This window comes from Oryzias latipes, chromosome 21 (assembly GCF_002234675.1).
Source record: "Oryzias latipes chromosome 21, ASM223467v1".
NCBI classification, from domain to species: domain Eukaryota; kingdom Metazoa; phylum Chordata; class Actinopteri; order Beloniformes; family Adrianichthyidae; genus Oryzias; species Oryzias latipes.
Genome location: NC_019879.2, coordinates 25,119,897 through 25,135,468, shown reverse-complemented (window position 1 = coordinate 25,135,468; position 15,572 = coordinate 25,119,897).

Genomic DNA, 15,572 nt, shown 5'->3' with positions numbered 1-15,572 from the left:
AGTTTGATCGTTTAATATAGTAAAAGATATGAAAACTTACCGGCACATTCTAAACTGGTCTGTTGACGTAAGACTCGGTGTTATTCGGCAGCCAATGAGCTTCTGGATATGAGGGATGTCCCGCCTCTCCTCCCCTTGACTGACATGTCGCTGTTTTTACGTGTCGACAGGTTTTAGAATCAAAACCGCAAAAAATAAAAGCGCAACTCAAAAAATAAAAGCGCAACTCAAAAAGGCAATTTCAAAATAAAACTGCAACTCAAAAACAGGATTTCAGAATGGCGAGAAAACAAATCGCCAGCTGAGAAATAGGATTGTGCTTTGGGTTATAGCTTTTGGTTGCAAATTGTGGGTTTGGTTCTCAATTTATGCATTTTGATTCACAGATTTGGGGTTTTGATGCGCGGTTTTACTGTTTTGATGCGCAATTCTTTAGGCGCTATTTTGACACCATAGGGAGGGGGCGCGGGGTGAAGGGTGCAGGCTGAGAGGTGAGCACGGAGCGCAAAACGCATGCGCAAAACCTAGCTGGATCTTCTTCCAGGGGGGCAACGGTCACAGGCCAGGGCTCAGTGCTTGATGAAAAAAGAAAAATAAAACTGCGCCGCCATATAGCGAATTGGCACCCCTGGGTGCAGCTGCACGCGCTCCTGCTGGAAATGTTTGATGAGGGGGGCTGCGGGTTTAAAAAAGGTATAAAAAAATCACGCTTTTTTGGTTATTTTGTGTGAAATGCCTAAATAAAAAAATGGGAAAACAAAAAAAATTCTTCACTAAGATGACAGTTGGTTTAGTCGACAGACTTGATACCTATGTCAGGACATTAGTGCTAAATGCAAAAAACATCTGAAATATGGAGAAAAAATGTCAAAACTGGTGCCCAATTTAGAAAGAAAAGAAAAGAAGAAGAGGAGAAAAGAGACAAAGAAAAAGGTATTATCGCATAGCTAGATGCACGTTTTCTAAATTCGAATGCTATCTGCCCTCCAACAACAACAACGTTGCAGAGGAAAAATCTTTTGTTTGGTCTATCATGACCAAAACTGAAGTAGGCCCAAATATTGTAAATAACGTCATTTTTAAGATTTTCTTCTTAAATGTTTGCTCTGCCTTAACTTGTTAACATTAGTTATGATTCGTGTGTCTGTCTGCTCTGCTGTATCACAAAGTTTTTGTTGTGTTTTACTGTTGTATATCAGTTCATAATGTTAATTGAGCTGTGATGGTAGCATGCTGCTGCTGATGCTGTTAGCTTTTCAAAACTCCAGTTGATCAAGTCATACCTGAGGTCACCGAAGTCTCAGGAGCAACTCACTAACCTGCTGTTGTTAATATCAATCATGCAGGGGGGAGCAGATTTCATATGATGACGTTATTGACAAGCTTGCATCAAGGAAGGCCACAAAGGTTAGGCTTTAGTTAGTGTTTTCTGTTCTTAGTGCTGCAGTTACATTTATTCTAGTGTGTTATTAGTGTGATTTGTAGTTTATAATATTTATTTTAGATTATTTATTTGTGTTTGATTAAATATTTCCTACTGTATTTTCAGTTACAATAAATGGACAAAGAGTCTATAGTCTAAAGTCTATGGGGGGGGGGGGGGGGGGGGGGGGGGCGCCAGAGGAGGGTCTCGCCCGGGGAGTAATTCAGGGTAGAACCGCCACTGAGTGAGGTTCACTCCTTACAAGAACTGCGTCTGAATGACGGCCGCTGTGTTTCTGTCTCTCTGTGACCCAATTTGAAGGCTTACTGGCCACATAAACCTGAGAGGGAAAATAACAAGAATAGATTTAGGATTTTTTTTAATTGTCTCAATGAAAATAGAAAAAATATCAAGTTCAGGAGACCCAAGCAGGCTGCTCTCCCATGCCCTTTCACATTCCAAATGAAGACAAGATTATAGTAAAAATACACAATTTATAAAAAACTTGACAAGTTCCACAAAAGAGAGAAGTTTACAAAATAGTCGGACAGTTGGACTGCTGTCCAACACAGTCTATTTTCACACAGATCCGCACAGAGGTGCACATAACAAGTATGAACAATAGCTCGCACACATATACTGTTTTAGCCAAGGGAGGGGTGAAATTTACATACCTGAAAGGGAAAAAAAGAAGTTTTACAATCTGCAGTACAATGCAAGTAATTTAATTTATACATTTATCAAGTCTTTTTATCAATACTTTAACAACAGTAAGAAAAACGAAATATTGTTCAATTCATTGTTTGATCATGACTGTTTCAGTTTAAATGGGGGCAATAGGCTCCGTGCACGTAACTAAGGAGTTGTACTTCCGCCGCCTTGAGTGTGAGGCCGACCATTTCCGGCTTGCGACTTCTATAGCAGCGACACGGCAGATTTTGATTGCGAAAGATGGTATATTTCACCCGTTTTCTACAAGGTCTCCCGAAAATCGACGTGAACGACATCTACAGGGTTGTCGACCAGTGCGTGGTTACATGGGCAAAATATCGTGTCTAAAATATATAGTGTCGAAAATACCGAAAGGAAATGTGTCCCGTTGTAAACAAACCTGTGCTGTCACATATTTATGCAGCAGCTCGGTAATATACGAGGCGATCTTCCAAACGTGCTTTTATTAATTTTATGAATATTATGAAGTGCCTGTTCGCTCATCATTTTATATTTAATCCTTGTGGTCAGTGCTTTTTTTGTGGAAGAAGAACAGAACTGAAGAACAACCCAGTGTTAGGATAGGCTAACAAAACGGGCTAACAACATTAGCCTTTTGATGGAGACAAAATCCAGGACAAACCATGTGAGAAACGCTGCAATCTGCATCCTGGTTGCACGTAAATGTCTGGGAATAACATCAGCCTTTATTTGTCGGGGCACAATTAGAAACACAATTCCATGTGTTGTGATTTTTTGAAGAGTTTCTAAGGACTGAGCGGCATTTCTGCTCTGAAAAGCTCCCACACACTTTGTGCTCTGCTCTGTCCTCGCGAGTCCGGCAGCCGCTAACCCAGAGCGGCGGTTCGGCTCGCAGTCCGAATTCTCACACATAACAAAACAACAAAACGCACACAAAACAACAAAGCACCCTCCCCTCAAACACATTAATAAATCCAGTTGCTCTGCTCAGAGAGGTTCACTCGGTCCACTGGCTCCGGAGCCCGAATGCAGAGCTCGGATGCCGGGTCCAGACCTCAGTGGACACGCATCCCCCCCGCATCTCCCTCGTGAGGGGTGAAAGAGAGGGGAGTGCCAGCGGGGCGAGAGCGGAGCGGGGCTTACGCGGGGCGTCCGCAGAGCCGCTGGTCGGTCCCGTATGAGCTCACTGGCTTTCTCTCAGCGAAACACCGTCTATGCATGACGTAAACCAGAGCAGCAGTGACACACGATCGGAATGACCGTTTACATGAACAACGATCGGTATACCCAGCTATCTCGATCGGAAAGAAATTTTGATCCGAACGAGTCTGACCGGGGCAAAGTATTCCGAACGGCGTGTTTACATGACGCATTTTCTTTCCAATTGCTGCAAATACGAAACACGACTTGTCTTGCTTAGGGTGAAGTCCTCCCGCCGTGTTCACCATCCATTCGGCTCTCACCGACACATATACTAGAAAGCTATGAAAGCTTATATTAGTACTGTTGTACTTTGACAAATTCGCACATGGGTACACAACAATGTTGTGATGTCTTTGTCACGCGTTGAAACAACAAACGCCTTTCTTTTACCCGAAATCCGCTCCTATTTACTCAAAACTAGCAACTCAACAAAACTCCCCACAACAATAACACGACCAACAGGAAGTTGTCGGCCTCACACTCGAAACACGGAAGTTAACCGGAAGTTCTATCGTGCACGTAGGCTATTGTAATAAACAAGACTTGTGAGAAGCGCACTGTTTAAATGGTGAAATGTCTCTATCTGGTGGTCATATTTAAATATTTCATGCAGGGAATCTAATTTGTAAAAGTCATTGATACTGTAAACGGCATTTTAAAATATTTGCAATAAAATTATTTACACAGGTTTTCCATGAATTGTCGTATCTTTTTACCACTGAGATTTTATGCTCTAATCAGTAAAACATCAGGTCTTTAAAGAATTTTTGGGTAATTTAGACTTTTTGTCTCTGCTGTCAAGATGCAGAACAGGAAGGCATGTTTTGAATCATAAAAACAGTTATTCACAGTCAAAATCAATGTGAAACCAAAGTATTCCAATCAAATTCAGAAAAAACAAAACAAAACCAAAAGAACTACACACACATCTCAAATTGTACCAGGCAGCTGAAGACAATCATCTGGCTGCACAGTTACGTTCATACACAGCACCCTAAACACTACAAACAGTAAAAGAAAATTAAGTAGAAAACCCTGTTTTAAATTGCTCTGTGAAGTTCCTCTGCATTAAACTGTCGAGCCAGAATGGAGCATTGATTGTAGAAAATACAACAAATCCCACAGATATGTCAAGAAACAGAAGAAATGATTCAATGAGTAGTATTGAATAAATTATCAGTAAGCGGCCGTCTTTGGAGCTCTCAGTGTCTGACATTTATTGAAAGACTCACACAGGACAGACCACAGCATAGGCTTCTCATCTCTCTGCCTCAGCATACAGTCCCCAGCCTCTTTATTTTCTGTGATCTACCAAATCCCATTATTAAAAGGTGATTCAACACTTTCCCAAGTGAACTAACGGGCTAAACAGGACAGAAAATAACTAAATATTCATCTCAACATAATTATATAATGGCCGTGGTCTTAATAAAACACAAAAACACATATAACACTCAGAAAAAAATCAAAACTTAGTGCATGATTCTGCTTATTTGACCCCGCAGCTAATGATGGTTTAGTCCATTGGAAGCTCAACAGTCAATAAGCTGGTATGTTCTCAAGGTAACTTTCTGTAGGTCAGGCTTGAACAAAACCATTCTAACATCTGCATAGACGCACCATTGCATTTAGTGGTGCTGTACTGAGATAATATAGACACTCTAACAATACAAGGATTTACAATCATTTGGATGAAGGACAGAGGTACACATTTTCTGTTTTTCTCCACAGTTTCAAGATGAAAATCCTGTTTTTGGTGATTTCAACATTTTCTTGTGGCATTTTTCAGATTATGGTGTACATTATTAAATAAAGTTTCAGATTAGTTCTTTATTCCAATCATTGACAATCAGGAGATGAAAAACTGCCATCGGAAAAGGTTTGTAGCTGTGACGTAGGACCTATAACGGTGGGCCAAAAGCTCCCTGCTCTGCTCCATTCTGATGCTCCACCTGCAGACAAATAGATCCATGAAAGTTTCTGTTTTCCTCATTTGAGCTGGAATCTGGATGAAAACTGGACAGCTCCAACATTACTCAGCATTTTTTTTGCACCGCTAATGTTAGGTTGGGGGTTGTAATAGGCTACAAACTAGCAGGAGAGCACGTAAACAAATGGATGATGGGAAATGAGGGTGGGAGCACTTCCTTCCACTCTACTGACCTCTGACAGCCTTCATGTTCAGCCTGATCAGAACAGTTCTGCTCGTCCAACAGCAGAGGATACAGAAGAGGATGAGATGCATCACTGGCTGCAACAAGAAGAACCAAGTGGATGAAGATGGTGATTTTTTTCTAACAGGTTGGACAGTGCTGTCCTGCTTGCATCAGAAGGGCTGATGACTGAGGAGATGAAGGAACGGAGTTTCAACTTTGAATTTGAACACCAAACAGCAGAAATGGAGTGCTGGGCTTTAGGAACGGTTTTGTTTGGTTAAATGTGATATTTCTGTGAAATAAAGATGAAGAGATTCAATCAGATAAAATTAAATCGTTCAACATGAAAACTTCAGAACTTTTTTTTTTAAGCTGCGGTTTCTTAATTACAAATCTGAGAAGTACAACACAGTACAACACGGTATAAGAACTTCCTGTGGGAGCCAGATCTTATTACATGCAAGTAAAATATAATATGAATGAGTTACTGTAATTTAGATGGCAGCGATATGTATAATGTTGAGCTTAATTCTGCTAATTTATGCATCAAAGTGAAGTTAAAAAAAGATTACGCTGTCACAAAAGAGCCTGAATTTCAACAGATGTAAAAATTTCATTAAAAAACAGAAAGTTTCATGTTTCTTTTAAGTTTTTTCTTTGTGGTTAAACTTTGTAAAACGTATGTGTTTGACTGTCATCAGTGACAAACAAAAAACTGCCTTTTTAAAATATATTCTGTTTTACTATAAAACTGCTTTACTCCAGAAATCCACAAGATGGCAGAAAACTGACTTTAAACTCGATGAATGATGGCGGCAGGAGGGACAGGCGTAATCACGACTCACCTAGTTTACTGCATAGTTTCAAACTTGATGTTTTTACACCCCTGTGTATTAAAAGGTGATTCAGCACTTTCAATTGAACTAACCGGCTAAACAGAACAGAAAATAACTAAATATACATCTCAACATAAATGTAAAAAGGTTATGGCCTTAATAAATAAATCACACAAACTCAGGTCGGGTCCCCCTCGAGCCCCCAACCCTCCAACTCAGGACACGCATCCCGCAATACACGCGCCCATCCACTCAGGACGCGTACCCCTCGAGGCACGCGCCCGTCAACTCAGGACATGAGCTCCACAAGACACGCACCCATCAAGAATAGTCTCAAACTAGTCACACAAGACTACACAAAACAAACTACTCAAAATTGACTACACAAACGAATGTGTTGCACCAAACAGAACTCAACATAAAGTTTGGTTAACAATTGTCTTCCATTTTCAAAAAAACTTGGTAATGTGCTTAAAGCACACACTTCAAATGTTTTGTCCAGGCCACAATGCACTCATAAGCTGTTAAAAAAATCCAATTCACTTTTTTCAAACTTTAACAAGAGCAGTGTTTTTACCCACACACTCTGAAGTGCAGTGGACGTCCTCTTTGGCAACCCCAGTCTGGAACAGTACAGTTGGGTCTGCCCTTGCACCGGCTACGGCGGCAGGAACCTACGCACCTGCCTCCGCCCAATCTGGGTTGGTGGCTCTGACAACCCCTTCAGCAGCCTCCACTCCTACACCGTCGCCCACACCACCTCCGACTGATGTTTCCAGCGAAGGTCTACCTGAGGGTTGGAGCACTCCCTGCTCAGTCAACAACTTTTCTTTCAAAATGCTCTTGGTCTCCAAAGCCAACAGGTCGCCAACTTCAAATGCCAATGTTATGGCCTACTGAGAAAAGAAAAACTGTTATGCCAAAGACTCCATGTACAATTATATTTGAAGAAAAAAAAATCAATTACAAACAAATTATAGAAACCACAAATGGTTTACAATCTCGGACGTGCCCCCAATTTATGTTACACTCCTGTCTAGGGGTCTGTAAATGAGTGTAACATAAAGGTAAAATTTGACTCAAAAACTTTCACGAGACCCAGGCTGAAATTAAGCTGAGAATTTACTTACAAGGAAAAACTCAAAACTATACAAAAACCACCAACCCAAATTACAAAGACCAAAGCCTCTAACAATATCTATCAAACGTTCAGTTGCTGCCAGCTGGAGAGAAGGGGGGTTCCAACAGAGGATGTGGCAGTTTTTAAACCTGCTGGAAAGACAGATACAGAAAAACACTCCAAATATACAAATAAAACAATATTACGGCCACAGCCGTAACACTTGATGAAACACTTATTTGGAATATTTCAAAAGAGATTTGACAACAGTTTTCGATTGTTGTATTCACTACACAATTTGACCAAACATTATATTTCTGTGAGCTGCAAACAAATGGATAATGAAATGGTGAAAACAAGTATTGGCTTTGGAACCCACGCACTGGCTGTGACGTTCGTTTATCCGTCACTTTACATGATCACCAACCAGGCTTTGCAAGAGTTGTAACAAAATCTGCATCGACCACCAGACTTATCATTACAATTTGCTTGATGTTATCCGGGGACATCCACCCACGCCTAGGTCCGATCACCGGGACATCTGGAAAAGCTATCCCAGCACCAGCTACACACATCAGCTCCTCCCTTACAGGTATGCTCTTCTGGACCCTCGTGTGCTTTGGTACGTAATGCTAATCAGCTGAATCCTCTGCCACCAACAACAACTGCGCCTGAGCTGCTTGTCTGGGGAACCGGGGGCGATGGTGCGGTAGCCACAATGGTACGGTAGATCTAGACCGACAACCCAAACTTCACTCCATGGTCACTCAGTCACCATGGCGATGCATGATGTAAACAGGAAGCAACTAAAACATTTACTACTTGATTCAAATCTAGATTATCTCTGTCTTTCTGAGAGTTGACTGTATAAAAATGCCCCCTGTAAAGCACTTACAATCACGGGCTGCAAATTGTTCAGGAAAGACAGAGAAAGTACAAAGGGTGGTGGAGCCATGTTATACATTAAAGATAGTATTCAGTGCAGGGAAATTCTTTGGCCTAATGCTGATGAACTGGAATGGCTAGGTCTAAATATTGTACTATCTCCACAAATGTCATTTACAATTATTAAGATTTATTGTCCCGCCTCAGATGGTGCATTTTATGAACAATTTGAAAGGCTACTCAAAAACTGCAACCTAAGTAAGGAAATAGTTATACTGGGGGATTTTAATATAAACTGGATGCATCAGCAAGAAAAAATGTTAAGCGAGTGGCTTAAAAATGTGACCTTGTTCAATTAATTAAGGACCCAACAAGAATTACCACCTCAAGCAGCATGAAGATAGATTTAATTTTTAGCAAGCGCCAGAAAGAATAACTAAGACATACAATGTTTATGTTTCTCACTGTGTGCATGTTTATGTTTATTTTAAATGATTGTTTCTGTACATGTATATTTTCTATTATTGTAATTAATTGATGCTTTGAGGTTTTTAGGTTGACAATTTTAACACCTGTCCGGGGACTACAGATGAAAAATAGCCTTTGGGCTAATTCTGTCGCATTGCAGCCATACTTTTAATGTGCACTGTTCCTGTTAAATAAATGAATAAATAAATAAAATAAACTACAAAGAGAAGAAATTTCTCAGAAAAGGATTAAAACAGTCAGAAAATCTGCTGTTTTATAGCAAGGCTGCTTACAAGTTGTTGTTGTTTTTTTGTCATAATTCAAAGTAATGTGCAATTCTCAATTGACAATTCAATTTGCAGTTTGATCATGCAATTATGACTAAACAAACTACAAGACCAGAACAATTTGATCTGCTCTGTATTTTCTCATGCAATTCTATCATATAAAAACAATTGGGTTTGCTTGAATAATATAAATTGTGAATAATGTTGGAATGAAGGAAATACTTTTTATTTAACTCACGGTGACATCAGTGTGAACTTTTCCGAGCATCTTTATGGTTTCATGCAGAGAATGAGAATCACAGATTCAATATTCGCTGAAAGGATGTTTCTGGAGAAGAACAGAGAAGATCAAAGGTAGCTGCTTTGTGTTTTTGCACATCTACAGTAAGTCTATGACAAAGACAAGAGCTGTGGCTTGTTTGGTTGGTTTCTCTTTAGCTAACATTGAGCTGCTGCATCGAATGAGAGACTTAGGTATCAAAAGAGACAAGAACACTTAAATAGAAAAGATAGTTTTAAAACATCAATCAGTGTTAATGTTCAGGTTATCATAGAGATTAAACTACAAAAGCTCTCGTCTTTGTTAGCATTAGTGTCAGGAATCTTGTTAGATCTGTGACTTACATCAACAATCCTTAAGCTTTTTTTCATATTTATATGGCTGCACCACTAGAACTTCTGCATCTTCCAAGATCTTTCTATAAAGACACAGAAAACCAAAATCTGTACAGATAAAAATGAACATGACTTTAAACTTTGACATCAAAGTTTCAAAATGTACTTTAACACCTAGCAAAGCAGCATCTAACCACTTCCTTTTTCTCAGTCCCTCCTCCAAACATGTATCAGAAACCACAGCTTGCTGTTCCAGTTTGTCTTCTACTCTCTGATGGTCATCATGTTCTGGAGGAACACAGCAGTTCTGCTCCTGATCCAGATGTTTCAGGCTCAGCGTGTCTTTGCAGGTACTAAAAACACTTTATGGAAATGATGCAGGATTTCATTGATGTTGATGATACAACGTTTATAACTTGCTACATGTTTCAACCCTCAGCTGCACCGTTAACTGAACACAGAAGCATAAAGGTTTCCAGAGGAGATTCAGTGACTTTAACTTGTAACGTGTCCCTGGAAAACCCAGCAGAAATCAGATGGACCAAAGAAAATTTATCATTTCATCATTCCATCACTCTCAATGCCACTGTTTCAAATTTCTCTTCTTCTAAGATCAGAATAGAGACAGACCTTCCTACAAAGTTAATGATACTGAACGTTCAAGATGAAGATGAAGGGCTTTATAGTTGTACTCTAACTCAAAGTAAAGGATTTAAGGAAATTACATGGAATCTAACTGTGTCTGAAGAAGTTAAAGGTATGTATGTTAAGACAGAAAAAAGTTGAAGTAGAGGAATTTACCTGAAGGCAACTTTAAACCATCGACATGACTTTTTTATTTAAATTCATTTCAGACGCCCATTATTCAGGATATTGGATTTATTCTTCTCTAAGATTCTCGATTGCAGCAGCATTTCTTCTGTGTTGCATCATTTTAGTCGTCTGCTTCCACAGGTGAGTTCTTCTGTTTTAGCTTCAGACATTAAAGTATTTAAAAAACAAAAGTATTTTCACCTTTTTTTTTGTTTTCACGTCCAAATTACATCAAATCAAACTTTATTTATTCATAAATAAAGAATTACAAAGAGTTATTTAAGACGTCTCCAAAAATAAGGACTTTCAGTAAAGTATGATATTATCAAAAGACGTGAAAAATGTCTAAATATTTTATTTAGGATTAATGAAACTAAAAATCAAACAATAAGATACATCATTTATGTTTCTGGAAAAAAAAGGAAATCCACTTTTTAATTTCAGTTTTTTGATTTTTTCAGTAACTGAAAATATCTGTTTTATAAAATTGGTTGTTATAAAATTAAAGAGATCAAAATGTGTGACTGCCAACAGTTTCTTCTTTGTCATATAAATACATCTCTTTTCACATACACACACATAAACATATATATATATATATATATATAAAATATTTAAAAATAAAATTAAATCAGCCTTCATTAAATGTTTGAAATGATTAATGTGTTCATTAATAGTGTTTATAGTTATTTTATACACCGTAATTTCCAGACTACAAGCCGCTACTTTTTGCCTGCGCTCACATCTCTGCAGCTTATTCAGTTACACGGCTAATTTATAGATTTAATTGGCGGCCGCCATGACCATACTGAGTTGAATGCACTATCCAACACAACAAGCCATTTATATTTCAACACGCCTCTTAGCAGCCAAACAGCATAGACTTGACTTCAGGTCTTAGACACTTCAGTCATGGTTCAACAAAACGAAACACGCATGCCCAGCTGTATCCCAGAATCCTTTGGTGCCATTAGACCCAACGTGCACGTGATCGCCACTACAATATGATGCAGCTTTCAAGTTAAAAGCAATCGTTAAAAGCAGCGTGAAAAAATCCACCATCACCAACGGGTTTGGAAAAGCCGGTCAGCTGCGTGACAGAGAGGACAGGCAGACTCAGGAGTGAATTTACCTCTGAGTCATAGTGACACTAGCCCATCAATTTATTAGCCCATCTATTAGCAGCTCCGTAATTTACGAGATGATCTTTTAAACGTACGTTTATTATTGTCATGTTATGGTTATTATGAAGCGCCTGTTCGCTCATCATTTTATTTTTAATTTGTGTGGTCAGCGCTTTTTTTGTGACAGAATGAAGCCGGAAATATGGTTAGGTGAAGGCTAACATGCACTAACAACGTTTAGCCTGGATGAACAAGAGTCGATGCGGGAAAAGCTGCAATCTGCAGCTTGGCTGCATGTAAATATGTGGGAATAGCATCAGCCTTTATTTTGTCGGGACACGACTGGAAACACAAATCGACGTGATCGTTTTTTACGGTTTCTAAGGACTGAGCGGAATTTTGCATCGAAAAGCTCACAGCCTCCGTGTGAGCTGGAGACATGTTCTCCTGCTGCTCGATCACATAGAGCTGCGGGGCCGATGGCAGTCTGAAGGCTCCCACATGTAACAACGCATCCGCCCCTCATCCACAAAACGTACAGTATTAAGTCCGATTGCACTGCACAGACACAATTCGCTCCATCCACCGGTGCAATGGGGACGAAGCGCTACTGTAATGTTGATTATATGGTTACTGTTTGTAATTATATATATGATAAAACTTGACTTAGATTGTCAATAAATTTAAAAAAAAACTAAAAAAAATAAAATAAAAAAACCATAACTGAGGAACTTGTGAACAGAATAGATGTCCATGCTGTTTGGCAGATATGGGTGTATTCAAACACTCGGGCATAAAGCAAGGCTGACTCCTCCCACAGTGTGCTAATGACTTCTGCACAATCTGGGAGCCAGGATGTGATTTGTTAGGCTGACCACGATGCCTTGTACATGAAGCTTGTACACTGATGCGGCTTGTTAATATACAAAGGAAGATAAACACATGAAAATGGGTGGGTGTGGCTTGTAATCGGGTGCGCTCTACAACCCGGAAATTACGGTAATTAATCTGCATTAAATGCAGCTTCAAGTGTTTCTTTAAGCTTTAAAGATAAACCATCTTTTAAAAGAAAATTTAATGATTCAAGTTTTTTTTTAGTGAAAAACACATTTCTAAATAGAGTGACATCATCAAATGTTCTAAACTGTAACACAATAATCCCTGTCTATTCATGGTGTTGTCGTCTTGCATGAACAAACATTCAAGGACTCACAAACTTTAGGTTAGTTGCAGATTTTTTAACCATTTAAGATTGAAAATTAAAAAAATAAAAAACTTTGAAAAAAGCTTAAATGAAAAGTATCGTTTGACTTAAAAAAGTAAATCTTTTGAAATAACAAGAAATGTTATAAAAGATTGACTTGTTTTCTTGCTTGTATTATTTCATTTTGATTAATATTTCAGCTAAAAATCAGAAACAAGAAATCCAAATGCTCGTCTCTTTATCTCTGTAGAAAATTTGGAAGAAGAGAAAGGTCTCAGTGAGAGGAGGTCAGTGAAACTTTCCTCTGATTGTGTGATCTGTGTCTGTTGTTCTGTCTGCTCTCATTCTCACCTTTAATCTCAGTTCCTCCGTTGATTCATCATTCATTTCATTCATGGAGTTGTTCTTCTTTTGTGTTTTTCAGATCGTCCTTATCTCCAGTTTCCACTATAAGCCTCTGTCTTGATGCTGAACACACAATAGAAGAAGATAACAGAAGAGAACATGGAGACGGAGGAAAGGAGTTTGATCATCAAACAGCAGAGATGGAGCTTTGGATTTTACAAACTGCTTTGTTTGGTTAAATGTGAGTTAAGACTGAGGGAATTGAATCAAGAAGAAGGAATCTTACAACATTAAAACGTCTGAACATTTTTTGTAGCGCTCCTTTTTATTAGATCCCAACTGCGCCCTCTGGTGGCAATAAATGAGAAGTGCAATAAAGTGAAAGAAAAACTTCCTGAGCATCAAATACAGATAACTGTCACAGGTAGACAAGAGCCTGAATGTAAACAAATGCATAACATGAAAAAATGTTTCAGGTTTTTAATTTTGTCATTTGAAGTTAAACATTGTAAAATGTATGAGTTTGACCGTCATCACTGACAAACAAAAAAAATGCCTTTTATTGAACTTTTTTATTTTATTTTCCGTTTTGCTTCAAAACTGCTTTACTCCAGAAATCCACGAGATGGCAGCAAACTGACTTTAAACGAACTACAAACGAACTACAACCACTATGCCGATGTGGCCCTCGGTTAAAATGAGTTTGACACCCCTGACCAAGGGCGATGAGACCAACTACAGGGAAGAGGTGGATCTGCTGACAAAATGGTGCAGAGATAATAACCTCCTGCTAAATGTCAGCAAGACAAAGGATATTGTTGTCAACTTCCAGAGGGGCCACACTCAACACCTGCCACTGATCACCGATGGTACTGCTGTGGAGAGAGTGAGCAGCACAAAATTCCTGGGGGTACACATCAATGAGGACCTCTCCTGGACCGCCAACACCACATCATTGGCAATGAAAGGTCAGCAACGTCTCTACTTCCTGCAGAAACTAAAACTATCAGGTGCTTCACAAGCCATCATGACCACATTCTACAGAGGAACCATTGAGAGCCTCCTCTCCAGCTGCATCACTGTGTGGGGTGGTAGCTGCACACACAGCAACAGGAGAACCCTGCAGGGCGTAGTGAACACAGCCAGGAGAATCATTGGAACACCACTCCCCTCCCTGCAGGACTTATACATCACCTGCAAAGCACTAACAATTGTCATGGACGCACACCACCCTCCCCACAACCTGTTCAGCCTTCTGCCCTCGTGGAGGAGGTACAGGAGCCTCCGCTCCCGGACCACCAGGCTCAGAAACAGCTCCACACACCAGGCCATCAGGATGCTAAACACCCTTTCCCCTCTCCACCTACCCACAACCCATCTCCCCCCATGAACAGTGCTTAAACGAAGAACCCCCCCCCCCCCCCCCCCCCCCCCCCCCCCGCTGCCTTGAAATGTTGCCTAAAGTGCACTTGCACTTTATTGGCTAATGTTGTAAATTGTCTCTTTTCTTTTCTTTCCTTTTATTTTTTTCTCTTGAACAGGCATGAGAGAGTAAGAAACGGAATTTCGATTCATTGTATGTGATGTACATGTGAAGAATCAACAATAAATTTGACTTTGACTACACTAAACTTGGACCTATTCTACGTCTACACAAAACGAGCTCTGAGAATAATATTTAATGTAGGACATCGACATTCATCTCAACCTTTGTTTTGTCAGGCCAATGTCCTGAGTGTCTACCAAGTTAACCAATTTCAAACTAGTTAGTTTGTTTTCAATTCTATTGGAAAACTTCCTCAATATTTCACCAACATGTTCAATTTTAATAATGAATTTCATTAATATCTGACTCGGGGTGGCTGTCTCATCAGAGCACCTTTCTCTCGCATAACTCAGTAACAGTTTAGTCTCTTTTAAAGAGGATGTAAAATTTGAAACAGTCTTCCTTTCTATTTCAAATGACTTTCACAAAAAGGGTCCTTTTTAATAGTGGCATGTATTTTTACTTTGATATAAATATGTAAGAGCATGAACTGAATATGTATTGATTTTATATGTATTGTTTTTTACTGAAGGGTATTGTTTTTTAGCTTATAGACTCATTATGGGGGTTGCCACATGTTAAGCTCCTTGTGGGTTTTTGGCAACCATCCATCACATCCAGCATTGTTGTTTTTTCTGTTTTTATTTACTTTTTTTTAATAAGTGATAAATGAAATTTAAAAAAAAATGGAAGATGATGAATGAATGAAAGAATGACTGAATAAATGGTAAAAACACATGACTCAATACGGGGCGTGATGTACATTACCATAATTAGAAATATACAACATAAGAATCTGAAAACTACTCAAATACATTTTTGTAGAAGTTCTTTAATATGTACTAGACATAATT